At 40.6% G+C, this 17,200-nt stretch overlaps 1 protein-coding gene across 2 annotated transcripts in view; it reads left to right on the forward strand.

Annotated features, from left to right (window-relative positions):
- The first annotated feature begins 1,688 nt into the window (after positions 1–1,688).
- LOC126336376 (caskin-2-like) overlaps positions 1,689–17,200 on the forward strand; it is a 186,281-nt gene continuing 170,769 nt past the window's right edge. The window contains exon 1 of one of the 2 annotated variants that reach the window (XM_049999989.1): positions 1,689–1,942. The gene's annotated coding sequence lies outside the window, so the exon portion shown is untranslated. The remainder of the gene's footprint in view (positions 1,943–17,200) is intronic. The other variant, XM_049999990.1, reaches the window with a different exon arrangement.

Consider the following 17,200-nt stretch of genomic DNA (forward strand, 5'->3'; position numbering starts at 1 on the left):
AACAAACAGCCATGAAATATGTACCACAAGCAAAAATATGTCTTGCAAGACCCAAAACGAATGGCACAAATAAAACCTGACCCATGAAGACGTCTATCCCTAAAAGTGGAGGTTATGAAGATGAAATGCTGAATCAGATTTTGAGGCACTGTTTCACTCATTTACGTTACGTAACGTTGCTGCAGTTAAAAAAAAAAAATTGCGAAGGACTGCAGACGGGATTTAAGATAGGAAACGAATTCTCCCGGCTAAATACGAGTCTTAGGAACCAAACTACTAAGGTCATCGGTCCCTAAGATTACACACTACTTAATCTAACTTAAACTAAATTACACTAAGAACGGCACTCACAACCATGTCCGAGGGAGGACTCAGACCTCTGACGAGGGAACCGTGACAAGGCGGCTGAGACCTCTCGGCTAGGCCACGTGGCTAATCAGAGTCTTAGACAAGGGTGTTCTATAGCACTTAAAACAAACAATAAGGCTAAAAAACAATTAAATTTTCCTAAAACAAAATATCTGTGTAGGACGTAAACAACATGACATAATCATAATCGGAAAAACTACTGAGGCATAACAAGAGTATTAATATCTGGTTGTTATAGTGCCATGTATAGTATCATGGTTCCAGTTAACAAGAAACAGCGCAGAGGATAATACAAGCTAAATAAGCAATCAATAAGCTGAATGCTTCCTTTATCAGATGAGTTTAAGCAAAAGACAAAAAAAAGTGATACGAATCAGTAATAGATAGCATTTGTTTATAGGGAGCGGAAACACGCGAAATGATAAAACAAGACTGAAGGAGACTTGAAGTACCGCAGTGCAAATGGACATTTTGAGAAAAAGTTGTAGAGTTCCAAGGCGAGGGAAGAGCCCAAATAAAGAAATCAGGCAGCGAATGAAAATTCCCACGTGTATCACCAAAGAGGTAGAAAAAACGGCGTGTGAAATGGTATGGACATGTGATGAGATTAAGGGATGAACGATGGCCGAAAAGTACTATGCTGGCAAACTCCGTGCAAGAGAAAAAGAGGAAGATCCTGTGCAGGATGGAAAAATCGAGTGGAGGAGGACATGCAACGAAGAAGTGAGAAAGAAGATTTATCCAAGCATCGAGAGGGTTGGAGACGAGAGTTGCGAGAACCGGCTCAAAGAGTTGTAAACAATTAGAGTTAGAAAAAAATGGCATTTAGACCTTACTGTGAGGATGGTACGCGGGTGGAAAACTGAGCATCAGGGAAGGGAGACGGTGCCACGTTCTTAGATCCGGTCGTTTCCACGAGAAGTAAATTATACAATCCATTCTCGTATTTCTCCTGCTTCCGTTCCTGTCACTTCTGCCTTCCTGTTATTCAGTCCGAAATGCCATTCACTTTCGTCACTAAAAGTCTACAGTAGCATTTAATAAGTTCTGGCGCGACTGTATACGTAAGACCACAACATTAGTTCATCACCAGAGGACGAAACGCTGGCTCCGAGTCGCGTTGTATGCATTGGGAGAGTAAAAGACAGTGGCTGTTCACGATTTTTCCCTTTTTCGTCATTGTCAGGTAAAAGCTAGTGAACTTCGCTCTTTACTAGTGATCTGGATGTAATGGCGTGTTAAGCTGTTATCAATATATGAAGAAGAAAAACAAAAAACAACTCAAAGAAAGAAAAAAGAAACGCGGTGGCTGCTTGCAGAAGACAGGCCCGCCACCGCCTTGCCTGTGTTACCTGATTGGCCAATCAGCAGCAAGCAGTCTGGCTTAGCTGCGTAGCTGCGTCGGCAGCGCTCCCTACCCCCCAGTCGAATTCCCAGAAGTCGACAGAGCGTGTGCGCGCAGCGATCGGGGTTTGTCACATCCACGCGCGCAAGCTGTCGGGAATCTCAAGACGCAACACTTGCTAGCAGTCTGCACTGGTGTTGATCGCCAACGAAGCTGCAACTCTGAAAGGTACTTATTGTTTTTATGTTGCGGAGTCTTTTATTCTCATCCTAAGAATATGGCTGTTTGACGTGTGTCATGCGCTGTTAAGTATTACACTGAATAGCGCAGTTTCATTGCTATAACCCTTGTGCAATATTAGCATTAAAGTCTTAAGGGATAAAAAAGGAATACGTACGGACCCTTAGAAAAAATCAAAACAAAACCTTTTCAGTGCCACGCAGTCCTTGAGATTACAAATCGTGCTTTACTATTGTCAGTTCGGTGTACAGGACAGCAGAGAACTGCGTGAAGATGTTGATGCGATGTTATGTTTGTCGCTGTGCTAACCAAATTTTAGCCAGGAATAAACGGGAAGTGTGTCTCGCATAATAAAGAAGTCATACAGAAAGTTGTAAGGCGTGAATTTGTAGAAGTTAACACTATTTTTCAATAACAGAATTCAGGTACTACATATTCTACTACGTAACATGGACACCCACAACACTTCACGAATAGGTTTATACCCCTAACACAACTGAGACCATGAGTTTATTCGAGACAGATCGTACAGGATGACAGCGAAGGAAATATTGCTACATTGGATGTGAGAGAAATCATCACTCGAAGAAAAAGAATTCATATAGACACAAAGTCTATTTTGAATATTTCCTTGTATTATCATCATGAAATGGTTCCTTTTGTGTGTGGTGATTATTATTTATGTAATTTGTTGCATATTTACTATCTGTCATAACATTTTTTCAGCAGTTGACAATGAAATTATTGCAGTTCACAAATATTGCTTCTCTTAGCGAATGTTTATTTACTTTTGTGAGGGCAGAAGTTTCTGTATACAAAAATGCTACAATCGAAAAAAACCGGTGCGTATTAAGGTATTCTGTCACGCAAACAATTTTAAATAGACCATTTGTCGATATGAATAGTTTCGCTTCAAATTACATTTCCATTGTTTGCTGGATAAATTATCTTCCCTTCTTCGCATGTTATAAATATGAACGAATAAATCAGGAATCAAACATCGTTTGGTGTGCCCAGTTTGTTATTTGTAAACAATTTACTTGTATTATAAAATAATATGCAAATTTTTCATAACTCACTCCACAATTTAGTCTCTCTCAACTTTTTATGTACTCTGCGTATGTAAGGCATCTTCAATGGATGTTCTGGAAGAGTATATAGCTTTATTCTTAAATTATATTATTCACCATTTATTTTTTGCTTGTCCAGACTATTTTTTAAATCAATAATTAATATAAACACAGATTTGTTTGGTTTCTCAGAACACCCATTGATCCTGCCTTTCGTATGCAAGGCGAAACGCGTTGGGAAATTAAATACCGATGTTGCACCACGGAAATATGTGTTTTATATTTATGTAACGAATAAGGTCAGACAAGCGAAAGTGTCCATACACAGTCTGGGATGTTCAACGGTATGTAGTTTATAGATATAATAATGTTAGTAACTGAGTACTTCCTTTACTGAAACGTTGGGTAACAAGGCTCGCTTTATGGTGTGCTACAGTATGTAGCAAATGCTAAACAAAAAATAAGAAAAAATATTGACACAAGGTATGTCCAACTGATAGCGCGCAATGTGACGAGTAATTTTCTGTATTGTTATTACATGTAATATTTTTATCTGGCGAGGTATTGAAAAAACTATGTCTTTTCGATGATTCTGCGTATTTTTTAAGCCTCTTTGAATAGAAATACAGTGTTTAGATGCTTGTCAAAGTCTGTACCGAAGCATGTCGGCAGAAAGAGGTGCATGGGGGACAGAGTGGGGTGCAGGAGAGATGTGCTAAATATGAAGACTAAGTTTTCACCCCTATTGATACGTCATCAACGGTGATGGAGGGCATGTGCGGAAACTGCACTTTGCGAGCAAACTGCCCACTTACGTGGCACTTCCTTCGCTGCGCGGGATTAGCCGAGCGGTCTTGAGCGCTGCAGTCATGGACTGTGCGGCTGGTCCCGGTGGAGGTTCGACTCCTCCCTCGGGCCTGTGTGTGTGTGTGTGTGTGTGTCCTTAGGGTAATTTAGGTTAAGTAGTGTGTAAGCTGAGGGACTGATGACCTTAGCAGTTAAGTCCCATGAGATTTCACACACATTTGAACATTTGGCACTTCCTTCCATTCTCGTGCGACAAGTTTCTCTGTAAACTACAACAAGCAATAAATCTTGTTCCAATGTTTTGAAGTTTTAGATGTGCTCACGTTACTCTGGCCACGCTGTATAGTATACAGAGTGCGAAATATTATTTTTTTTTTACTAAGTAGAAGGGCAATAAACGAGATGGAAACAAGCTACTCCCTTCCCAATGAAATGGTAGGAGTCAGAAACACATAGCTTTTTCTCTACGGTTCTAGTTAGTTAATTCATCCACAGAACATTTACACAGTGTTGTTAGACTTGTCAGCTTAATACGAATGAGAAAATAATTGTCAAGTTAAATCAGCCGTATCATTACAAGCGTGTTTGGTTGACAAATGGTTTCTGTGTTGTGTTCAATTGTCTTTTCTGTGACTAAATGTTTATAAACAAGTTAACCGCTAATCTCAAAAGTTTTGGTATACTATTTATTTATATTGCTTCATTGGTCACTGCTTACACACACACACACACACACACACACACACATATATATATATATATATATATATATATATATATATATATATATATATATATATATATATTCGGCCGTCATGTGGTCAGCGCCATAGAATGAAGTAGAATGCTGACACTAACCCTTACATTCTGTATAATTTTTTTCTTTATTAATGGCTTTTGTTTTCACCTACATTTACATGTATATATGTACAATGCAGTGGAGGCTCTAATAACAATGTCATTGCTATTAGACAAGGAAAACACTGGAATTCATTTACATTTTACATTCATTTTGCAGATATGGAAAACTGCCAAAAAGCATGTGTGTGCGTTTTGGCAGTTATGTTTTCATCTATTTTCGAACAGGAAATCAACACTTTTTCGAATATTTATCAACAAAGCACACCTATGTTCTTAATTTTCCAGTTGTCTTGCATAGAGTTTTTACATTGTTTTCTGTTATTTTCGTTTATTGTTAGTGGAGTCTTGATTTAGTTATATTAAAGGCTTCTAGGTTTTGGTGTATTGCCGTAATATCAGTTTTGCTATTTTTTATCACAGTCATTTTAGTGTAAGTATTATGTTAGCTAATTACTTGACATAGCATCAAGATAGTGATTAAGAAATCTGAAACAATTTAAAAGGAAATACATATGAAAGGGCTTATGTATGAGTAACTAAAGGGAAAACGTTACATTATGTAAGGCAATGAAGCATACATGCGAAACATGAGCTGGGAAGATGTTACATTTTGGCACACAAACACATTTAATGGATGCCAGTATGTCAGTGATATATAATGTGACATGTTAGTAACTTTTTTTACGGGGGGCAAGAAAGAGAGAGAGAGAATTACAACAGCGATAAGGACAAAAAAAATTAATACAATTTATAACACATTAAAAATGAATATGAAGGGCATATATATGAACAGTTAAGGTTCAAGTCTTCAAATGGCTCTAAGCAATATGGAACTTAACATCTGAGGCCATCAGTCCCCTAGACTTATAACTACTTCAAAAATGGCTCTGAGCACTATGAGACTTAACATCTATGGTCATCAGTCCCCTAGAACTTAGAACTACTTCAACCTAGCTAACATAAGGACATCACACACATCCAGGATTCGAACCTGTGATCGTAGCAACAGCGTGGTTCTGGACTGAAGCGCCTAGAACCTTTATCTTTTCCTTTTTTTTAACATTTCATTTTGTTCGTTTTCGTTCGTTGCATCTGCTCGGGACGGACGTCGTAAGACACCCGTTTAAGTTCATCGTTGATCCACTAACTCAGTTCTTTTTTTATTACAGAGGGCAGCTAACCCTCTGACCGAACACACTGAGCTACCGTGCCTGCATCGCTCGGCCACGGCGGCCGGCTAACAGTTAAGCGGACAACGTAACATTATGTTAGGCAATAAGATACATGAGCTGAGCACATACTGAGGCCATATTACATTTGAGCATACGAAACACATTTAGTGGATATCAGTGTGTCAATGATGTGTATATTGTGACACTCTTATAATTTAATTTTTTGTAAGGAGGAGCGAGAGAGAGAGAAAGAGAGGGCATACTCAGGTCTTATATAGGGAAGTACGTTTTACATACTCTGTATTGTGACATATCTCGCTGTTATACGTATGTTGTACAGAAATACACTGCTGGATCACTTTTGAGAATTTTCAAATTGCTTTGAGACTGAAAACACTATCACTTCACACTCGGCACACTTTGATCACTCGGCACTGCTCTTGAAGTTATGCGGCTTTGGAAAGTTTGGAGGGCGACGTCGGCGACGGCGAGGGGGTGGATGTTTTGGGAGGGTGGCGGTCACGGTTTGCGAAGGGCGTATCTGAAGGACGTGTCTGCAGGATCTGCAGGAATCCCTGGAACTTTTGGTGGTATTGGCGTTGTTGTTTTGTCTTCTTATACTCCTGCCACAGGTCCACGAGGAACAGCATCTTGTCTGTTTGGCACTTGCTAACCACTGCATGAGCCGCCGTGGCGAGAATCCACACTGGGCAACATGCTGGGTAATCCGGCGAGCGGATTCGATCCATGGGCAGCGCACATCCTCGTATCCCGGAAGCAGCGAGCTAACGCTTACGGCTATACGGGCGGGTCAGTGCATGGTATATTGGAGTACATAATATACAATCTGTGCATCCAGCGGATCTGCATGCACACCGCCGTATCTTACACAGAGATCAGTGCGTGCCTGTGTCTTTGACATCTTGCGAAGCATGTCAGGAGTTGTGGTGCGAATGGCTTCCTAACACTCTTGCGCAATTCTTCTTTAATTTTGTAGCGACATTGAGCCAACTGGAACTTGATTATTTCCCGCGATGAGTTGTCTGGCCTGGCAACGTCCGGTCTTCGTAGCGGCTAAATCACGCCCAACCCAGCAGCCTCGATATTGTACGTCTAGGAATTAACGCTCCCGAATAGAAATGTGTGCTTATGCTCTGTCCTGGTGTAACCACACACTTGATCCATGAGTCTCGTACCTTAGAGCTGAGAAATTAACTGCGTTTTCTACAAGCTTTTATTAGACTTTTCATTTACGTTACCATAAAAAAAAAGTCAGAACAAGTATCGTAATGACATATCAGATAATATCATACCATCAGGCGAGTTCCTTTCCAACCCTCGCACATAATGAGGAGTTTCCTCATAGTAAGTAAACCACATTCCTCCAAAGTGAACTGCGATGCACCGCACACTCATCAGGAAATGACAGTCTTGAGCGACACATGCAATTTGGAAATTTGCCAACAGTCACTGAAGACTGCAACTTGCTGCTCCCTCCCGTTGACAGAATATTCATTCACAAACGTCGGTTGAAATCCTTTAATTTTCAGATCTTTTCGGTGTGACCATCCACCGTGCACCGCGTTGCTGGAAATTCAACTTCTATTTTGCGAATGAATTCCAAAAAAAGGACTATTTATTCCCGAATTGTAAGTCATGATGGGTACGGGACTCCTCGGACACTGTTTGCCTATGCACTACGTATGTTTATTTATTTATTTGCTATTTTCTTTTGGTATGTTATTCAGATACAGGAACAGACCAAAACATGAATTGTCATATATGAATATAAAGCATAAAATGTCAAATGTGTTAGACTAATCAACATTACGGTGTTTAAGGGTAAAAACCCGCATAAAATATCTAGCCAGAAAAATAAATAAATAAGCTACGTACCACGCTTCGACCATTTGGCGCACAAATACATGCTCACCTGGAATCCAGTAGGCATATGCTACTGGTCCACTATACCAGTGTTTCCCAAAGTGTGTTTCGCGCGGAGCGCTGGATTCTGCAAGAAGTGCGTAAGTGCTCTGCGGAAGACTATTAATAATATGGCGTTTTATTTTCCGACATTTCGACGATACTAAATATGTTTTTAAAATTTTATTATTGTTTTAGTGTTATTAGTTATGATTTAAAACTGAAGTAACCACTGAGTAAAACAAATCTTTTCCATTTTCAAAAATTTTATTTACCTTCAAAATAAGCATGGTATTCCATCAAAGTGCCACGATTCTCAAAAGGTGCTGCCAGAGGAAAATTTGGGAGCCCATGTAATACACGATAATACATTGCTACAAAACACATATTGTAATTTATGGTTCTAGACTAAATACTGTAATGGATAACGCTATATTTTATAGTACTAAACTACACTACCCTGCTGTACTTGGTGTGAGAAGCAAAACTATATTTCCACATTTTGTCTTCTGGATGCTGGTGCGCTGAGGCACAACTCAAGATTCACAAAGACACCTCTGCTATGCCACCCAACGTGCAGAAACCGGGCGATGGCTGTCACGGTCTCAGGAATCCCTTCTGGTCCAACCCAAGGGTCACCTCTTCGCTGCTCCGAGAAAGTCGTTGTAGTTGCGTGTTCTGCCACGGTGTGTCTCACTGTCGTGACGTAGCCTATGGCCACTTCTTCGTTGTCTGTCGGCCATGTAGGCTTGTACTTCGTAATTTGATAGTTTGGCAATCAGAAAATTCAGCTTGTGCCATAGCTCCTCATTCATTATATTGTTAAAGGCTCGTGTATTACCAAAGCATATCTGCAAAGTCTCCTGATTTATTGAGGGGGTCTCCCGCCTCCTGATTATTCCATTATTTCACCCGATTTTTAGCTAATTATCGTCAAAACCTGTCATTACTGTTTTTTTTCGCCCTTTAGTTGCTTTAATCGATGTACATACAGAAGTTTATGAAAATTAGGAAGACGTCCGCTATCGGTATATCGCTTGTCATCTTTCCTCATTCCCGCGCATTTTGTAGATGTTTACTCGTACTGCTCAGTGTTGTACCCTGTTGGGACTTCTGTTTGTGTGTTGTCAATGTGCTTGAGTGAAGTCACTTATTATTCGACGTCTTTATAATCGCTATAAATCTTTAGAGTGAATGATTAAGAGTGTCATTTTGTTATCTGAATCACTGAAAGGCTTTATTTTTCTGTAAACAGTTATTTCACGTGTAGCTTATTCGTCATATTCGCAGTATTTTGATTCGATGTTTTGTTTCTCATTATGGCAAAAAATATATAACACTGTTTTCTTGAACAATATTCGGAAAAGTTTCCATGCATTATCTAGTTTAGGAAAGGCCCATAGTTGGCGTTTTGTACCTTTTGCCAACGTGACATTTTTAACTCACATGAAGGTAGAAAACGATATTTCAAAACATATGAAAACAAAAAAGCACCGAGAAAATGTAACATGTGTGCATTACAATAAAAAACTGGAATTTGGTGTTAAAAGTGGAAGTGACGAGTTGATAAATGCTGTATTCTTATTTACATGGTTTATTTTAAAACACAATTTGCCACTGTGACCATACGAGTCACCTGTTAAGGAGAATGTTCCTCGATAGCAATACAGCGAAAAAATACAGCCGAGTAAGAAATAAAGCTGTCGCAACCACAGTAGAACCACAGTAGAACAGGCGGTGTAACAAAAGCGAATCTAATTGAAATAGATATTTATAGCTCCGTCATAAGTTGCACTGAGAAGAACCTTTTTTTAACTTCTCGATAGTGTCAAGAAAAAAAAGATACTTTTCAGTGCATCTTATGACAGATCTGCACCCATTTATTTCAGTTTTAACACAAGTTCGTAAAGGCGATTCTGATGTATATCATGTTACCGATTGTAATAACACGACCCAAAAAATTGAAAGCAGCTTATTATGTCTCTCTAATTTCAAGAGGGATTCCATTGATATCAACACAGGAATTCGAGAGCTCGTTCACATCATCAACGACTGCACTGTAGTTCCTTCTCTAGATTGTCGCACAGATAAAAAAATGGTAGATATCGAAATAGACGACAGAGGGATAGAGAAACAATTAAAATCGCTCAAAAGAGGAAAGGCCGCTGGACCTGATGGGATACCAGTTCGATTTTACACAGAGTACGCGAAGGAACTTGCCCCCTTCTTGCAGCGGTGTACCGTAGGTCTGTAGAAGAGCGAAGCGTTCCAAAGGATTGGAAAAGGGCACAGGTCATCCCCGTTTTCAAGATGGGACGTCGATCAGATGTGCAGAACTATAGACCTATATCTCTAACGTCGATCAGTTGTAGAATTTTGGAACACGTATTATGTTCGAGTATAATGACTTTTCTGGAGACTGGATATCTGCTCTGTAGGAATCAGCATGGGTTTCGAAAAAGACGGTCGTGTGAAACCCAGCTCGCGCTATTCGTACACGAGACTCAGAGGGCCATAGACACGGGTTCCCAGGTAGACGACTTGTTTCTTGACTTCCGCAAGGCGTTCGATGCGGTTCCCCACAGAACAAAGTAAGAGCATACGGACTATCAGACCAATTGTGTGATTGGATTGAGGAGATGCTAGATAACAGAACGCTGCATGTCATTCTCAATGGAGAGGAGTCTTCCGAAGTAAGAGTGATTTCAGGTGTGCCGTAGGGGAGTGTCATAGGACGGTTGCTATTCACAATATACATAAATGACCTGGTGGATGACATCGGAAGTTCACTGAGCCTTTTTGCAAATGATGGTGTGGTGTATCGAGAGCTTGCAACAATGAAAAATTGTGCTGAAATGCAAGAGGATCTGCAGCGAATTGACGCATGGTGCAGGGAATGGCAATTGAATCTCAATGTAGACAAGTGTAATGTGCTGCGAATACATAGATCCCTTATCATTTAGATCCCTTATCATTTAGCTACAAAATAGCAGGTCAGCAACTGGAAGCAGTTAATTCCATAAATTATCTGGGAGTACGCATTAGGAGTGATTTAAAATGGAATGATCATATAAAGTTGATCGTCGGTAAAGCAGATGCGAGACTGAGATTCATTGGAAGAATCCTAAGGAAATGCCCACTGCTGGAATACTGCTCAACAGTGTGGAATCCGTACCAGATAGGGTTTATAGAAGAGATAGAGTAGATCCAACGGAGAGCAGCGCGCTTCGTTACAGGATCATTTAGTAATCGCGAAAGCGTTACGGAGATGATAGATAAACTCCAGTGGAAGACTCTGCAGGAGAGACGCTCAGTAGCTCGGTTTGGGCTTTTGTTGAAGTTTCGAGAACATACCTTCACCGAAGAGTCAAGCAGTATATTGCTCCCTCCTACGTATATCTCGCGAAGAGACCATGAGGATACAATCAGAGAGATTAGAGCCCACACAGAAGCATACCCACAATCCTTCTTTCCACGAACAATACGAGACTGGAGTAGAAGGGAGAACCGATAGAGGTACTCAGGGTACCCTCCGCCACACACCGTCATGAGGCTTGCGGAGTATGGATGTGGATGTAGAAAATGCCAGACTACACAAGAGCGCTGCTACGTCAGCAACAATCCGACGCCTTGGGTTCACTGTCATCGATCAACATACATCCAGTCCCGACTTGGCCCAAACCGTTTTTCATCTGTTTTCTAAACTTACAGAACCGCTTCGAGGACTCCCACTTTGATTGTGATGAAGGGGGTCCAAACAGTGGTAAGGTTGCGACGGTATGAACAAACTGGACTCTAATTGGGAGAAATGTGTTCATCGTCAGGGTGGCTATTTTGAGAAATAAATATGTAGACATGAAGAATAAAGAAGTAGAATGTTAATAAAATTTCTTTAATTTAAAAAGTTTTAAGAGTTCTCAGTAAAAAATTTCGGAAGCATGTTTTTTTCTTATTCTGCAACCAGTACATACTCAACCCCGCAAATGCAGGTACTAGCTCTGTTTCATCCCTCTATCGGAAGTGGAGTTCAAACTTGTGCCTTAGTGTTGCTGTTACACTGTAGCCATGGGAAAGCAGGCGTTTCCTTCCACTTAACGAATTCCTTGATTGTTAATTGCGATAAAATTTGTGTAGACATGGTCCGGGATAAGTGTTTCTGGGAACAACTTTCGAGCCAACTACAGCATTGGGAACCAGTGATGTTAAACTGAAGTCTGTAAAGTATACTAACAACACATAATGACTAGCGCTGACCTACTCAAACGTATAATTATGGCAATCTCTTCCAAATTACATTATATATGTAGATTAGGACAAAAGCAGCTGGTTTAAAAAAAAAAGAAAGTCATTGCTGCCCTCCTATTGTACTCAGCTGCTCCGATTACTGTCTCATACTTCACTCAAAACATTTTAATTTTTCAGGGACCGCTACTAGCCGCATATATCATGGAAAAATCAATATCTAGCTACTGAAAAATATTAGTATTAAACGGCATTTACATCCATGAGTCCTGGTATTTCTGTGTATTGTAAAAGGGGTGAGTAATAAGGTATTTTTTGAAATTGATTTTAAACATTTGGGATTTTCGATTCCGTGCCATATGTCGTCTGAAAAACTGTTACAGGGTTTTGCACCAGAATATAAAACTCCATTCAGAACCCTAGACAGGGTTGCAAAGTCTATATGGAAATTATCACTTCTAGTACTGTTATTACTGTGATACTGAGTTCATCCTAAATTCACTTTTGTTATGCATCACAGATACCAGTAGGGAGTATATGTATCAGCATATGAGTATAGAAATCCTTAGCTCCTTGAAGAGGCTTCTGCAAGATGTTCGATTATCAACTTTACACAATATTCTTAGTGCACGGTTCTGTAGAACGAACATTTTTTTCGCCTTAGCTGCAATATCTGCAGAGTGAAAGCGTGCAAAATACGATAGCAATTTTCTCTTTGGGTTTTTTAGGCGTTCCGCCGTGTCTTTATTTTCGGTGCTCCCTGTGATTTACAATAACGTTAATTCAATAGGCGGACCTACAATATTCACACGTGAATAGTACTTTCCTAATTTTTGCAATTATTATAACACGATTAAATCGATATAAATTATTGTACACTCCGACTCTTACAATACACGGTTAAGTTGGCCACTAGTGTTCTCCATAGGACCAGGAGAAATGCCGAGAGAAAAGCACGCAATTTCAGTTTGTTCCTAACAGGACCGTAAAAGCCTATTTAATTTTCGGAATGTTGTACGTACTTTTACAAATAGTAATTACAAAAGATTCTCGTAACATATAGATACCCCCTGTGTCTTGTGTCCACTAAACGGATGCTGCCGTTTCTTTTAGACAAGTACTGGTTATCAGCAACAAGTCGAGATGTACAACGATCTCAGTGTAAGCATTCCCAGTTTGTTTAGATAGTTAGTCTTATTAATATGCCTGCTCCAAGAGGTAAAAAGGATTAAGCTGTCGTCAACACGAAGATTGATTTAGACACTACAGTCCTTTTCTAGGCATGAACCTATTGGATGTTCAGTGACTTTGCTTTTCGACCTTGGAAATGACCTTACCAGCCGTTTACAGGGTTATAGTTAGTCTTTTGCATGTTCCGTGCATCGTAATTGCGACCTCTTGCTATGTTATGGGACGACGGAATTTTATGACATAGCACATCTTCCCAGTGGCTTTTCCTCGCGTATCTTTTTTTGCAATTTTTCCAGGAGGTTAGCATAGTGTTCTCCAGTCATTGTTTGCCCAATGCGGAGATAATTCGCAAACAGAATCCCTTTCGCGTCCCAGAACACTGATACCATGACCTTTCCCGCCGAAGGAATGGTCTTTGCTTTCTTTGGTGGCGGAGAATCAGCATGTTTCCACTGCTTTGACTGTTGCTTTGTCTCTGGGGTATAGCAATGCATCCAAGTTTCATCTGTGCTCACAAACCGGCGCAAAAAATATTGCTCGTTTCTCCTAAAACGGGCCAAACATTGTTCCGATATGGCCATTCTCATGCGTTTTTGATCCAGCGTCAAGAGTCGCGGCACCCATTTTGGAAATAATTCTTTCATTTCTAATTCTTCGGCTAAAATGTGAATACCCTTTCAGATGACATCTGGAAATTTCACGAGCTTTCAATCGGCGATCCTCCACGACCATTTTGTGCACTTTTGCAATGCTTTCTGTAGTGGTGACACAGCTTGGACGACCACTGCGCGGATCATCATGTAAGCTCTCCCGACTAAATTTAAATCCATTTGTCCACTTCACAACAGTTGAATATGAAGGAGCAGAGTCCCCCAGTGTATTCTGGAAATCGGCATGAATGCCCTTTGCTTTCATACCTTTCTTTACGAAGTACTTAATCACTGTTCGGATCTCGATTTTTTTCCATCTTCGCAAATCACAAAGGGGTAACAACAACAGAGCCACGTAACCACCACAGCTCTCTTCCAAGAGCACTGACGTGGCACGTGTTTACAAGCAACAGTGCAATGAATATTACGTGAGCAACTCGTTGCGCTAGCGCTGACGTTTCATGATGATTCCGAGAACTTTTCAAACCACCCTCGTATACATAACAAGAGCAAGAGTGGACCCAATATTGAACCCTGTGATACACCTGTAGTAATTATTTCCCATTCTGAAGACTCTGTTTCGCTTTGTACACTCCCTGAGATTCTTATTGCACCAATCTGCATTCTTTTGGTTAGACAGAATGAAAATCATGTACCAGCAAGATCCCTAATAGCGTAATATTTGAGCTACTCTAATAGAAGAGGAGCTATATGTTAACGTGGGCCCAGAACCATGCTCCAGCTTAGCATTTTACACATTAACAAATCATTACCAGAGGCGAAAGGAACTATAAAGGCAGAGAAAAATTATTCATGCGATCAGGAGTTGAAGAAAGGGACCTCGAATTTTTAATCCATCACTTATCCATTGCGCTATCTGCCTGCACATGATATCTTCAACTTTTGTAGTCCTGTCTTCCTCAATTGCGTGTAATATTACGGTATATTGATAATTTTTGCCTATGGACCGTCTGACAGCAACTGAATAAAACACAGTTTTAGTGTCATACAAGTTTCGCTTTTATTTTCTGCAAGGCATCGTCAGTGGCAGGTTGCGCGAACGATTTCTTACATATTACACTCCTGTTGCATTTTTTGTGTTGTTCTTCTTCTTATGAACGTCAATTTGCGGTTTTTTCCCCACATTCCACAGCACTATGAACTGAACGCTTGTTTGAATGCAATAAGTCGGCAACAGAGACCAAAACATTGCATTCAAACAAGCATTCAGTTCATAGTGCTGTGGAATGTGGGGAAAAAACAGCAAATTGGCATTCGTAAGAAGAAGAAGAACACCAAAAATGCAACAGAAGCGTAATATGTACAAAAATCGTCCGCGCAACCTGCCACTGATGATGCCTTGCAGAAAATAAAAGCGAAACGCGTATGGCATTAAAACTGTGTTTTATGCAGTTGCTGTCAGACGGTCCATAAGTATAAATTATTAATATACGGTAATGCACATTATATTTTCTTCATAATTTTAAACCACCCTGTTGACGGTTTTGATTTGAAATGAGAGATGATAGCTGAAAGACAAAAAAAAAAAAAAAAAATGTTTGCGAACCTTTACAAGAAGCTCCGTCGTTTGGAGAAGAATGACAAGAATCTGTCAAGGCGTTACATCTTTTCGTAAAATTTGTTGCACCGCTAAACTTGCTGACTTGTTTAACAGTCCAGTTTCCAGTCTGTCAATACTGATAACAATTTTTTTTGGCAGTGTTGACTTTCTTTATTTAAAATGTTTGGTAGATTTACAGACGATCTGTATCTACTGCCTGTGCAAAGTGTAACATTATGTTACGGCGTCTTTAGGTGGAATGCTCTTGCACCAGTTTATTTGATTATTTTCGTCCAAATATCATCACTAGAAGAACGACTCAAGATCGTCGTTCTGTCGCCTTTAACAGTTTGCACAATCGAGGAAGTTCACGCACCTATTCCTAAGTGAAGTAAACAAGCGGTACAGTTCCCACATACACTCGGAGCTCGGAATGTTCGGTGGAGCGTTATCTCGCAGACGGCGTTGCTCAACTGCAAGCGAGCGGGCCGCAGCCAGCGGAAGCGCTGGACATCAGTGACGCTCCGCCATTCCACATTCCCTTCTTATCTCGCCCCCGTGCGGTGCCGAGTTGGCTCAACTAATTCTGTACACGGCCGCCAGCGACGATGGGTGAGGCGTGTGGTTTGTGTGGAGGGGAGTGCCCCAGTCTGTGATTCTACTAAGCGGCATAATTAGCGTTCCTGAGCGAAGCGTGAATCATTGTGGTTGTAGTAATCGCTATTCAGGATGTCCTAGGAGCTATCTACATCTACGTGATTACTCTGCTATTCACAATCAAGTGCCTGTCAGAAGCTTCAATGAACCACCTTCATGCTGTCTCTCTACCGTTCCACTCTCGAACGGTACGCGGGAAAAACGAGCACTTAAATTTTTCCGTGCGAGCCCTGATTTCCCTTATATTATCGCGATGATCATTTCTCCCTATGTAGGTGGGTGCCAACAGAATGTTTTCGCAATCGGCGGAGGAAACTGGTGATTGAAATTTCATGAGAAGATCCCTTCGCAACGAAAAACGCCTTTGTTTTATTGATTGCCACTCCAATTCACGTCTCATGTCTGTGACACTATGTCCCCTATTTCGCGATAATACTAAACGAGCTGGCCTTCTTTGTACTTTTTCGATGTCATCCGTCAGTCTCACCTGATACGTATCCCACACCGCACAGCAGTACTCCAGAACAGGGAGGACAAGCGTAGTGTATGCAGTCTCTTTGGTAGACCTGTTCCACCTTCCAACTGTTCTGCCAATGAATCGCAGTCTTTGGTTTGCTCTGCCCACAATATTAGCTATGTGATCGTTCCAATTTAGGTTATTCCTAATTGTAATCCCTAAGTATTTCGGTGAATTTACAGTCCTCAGATTTGTGTGACTTATCGCGTAATCGAAATTTAGCTGATTCTTTTAGTACTCGTGTGAATAACTTCGCACTATCCTTTATTCAGGGTCAATTGCCACTTTTCGCACCATACATATATCTTATCTAAATCATTTTGCAAGTCGTTTTGATCATCTGATCACTTAGAAGACGGTAAATGACAGCATCATCTGCAAACAATCTAAGACGGCTACTCAGATTGTCTCTTGTGTCGTTAATATAGATCTGGAACAATAGAGGGCCTATAACAGTTCCTTGGGGAACGCCGGATATTACTTCTATTTTACTCGATGAGTTTCCGTCTATTATTACGAACTGTGACCTTTCTGACAGGAAATCACGAATCCAGTCGCACAACTGAGGCGATACTCCGTAGGCACGCAGTTTGAT

This window comes from Schistocerca gregaria, chromosome 2 (assembly GCF_023897955.1).
Source record: "Schistocerca gregaria isolate iqSchGreg1 chromosome 2, iqSchGreg1.2, whole genome shotgun sequence".
NCBI lineage: Eukaryota > Metazoa > Arthropoda > Insecta > Orthoptera > Acrididae > Schistocerca > Schistocerca gregaria.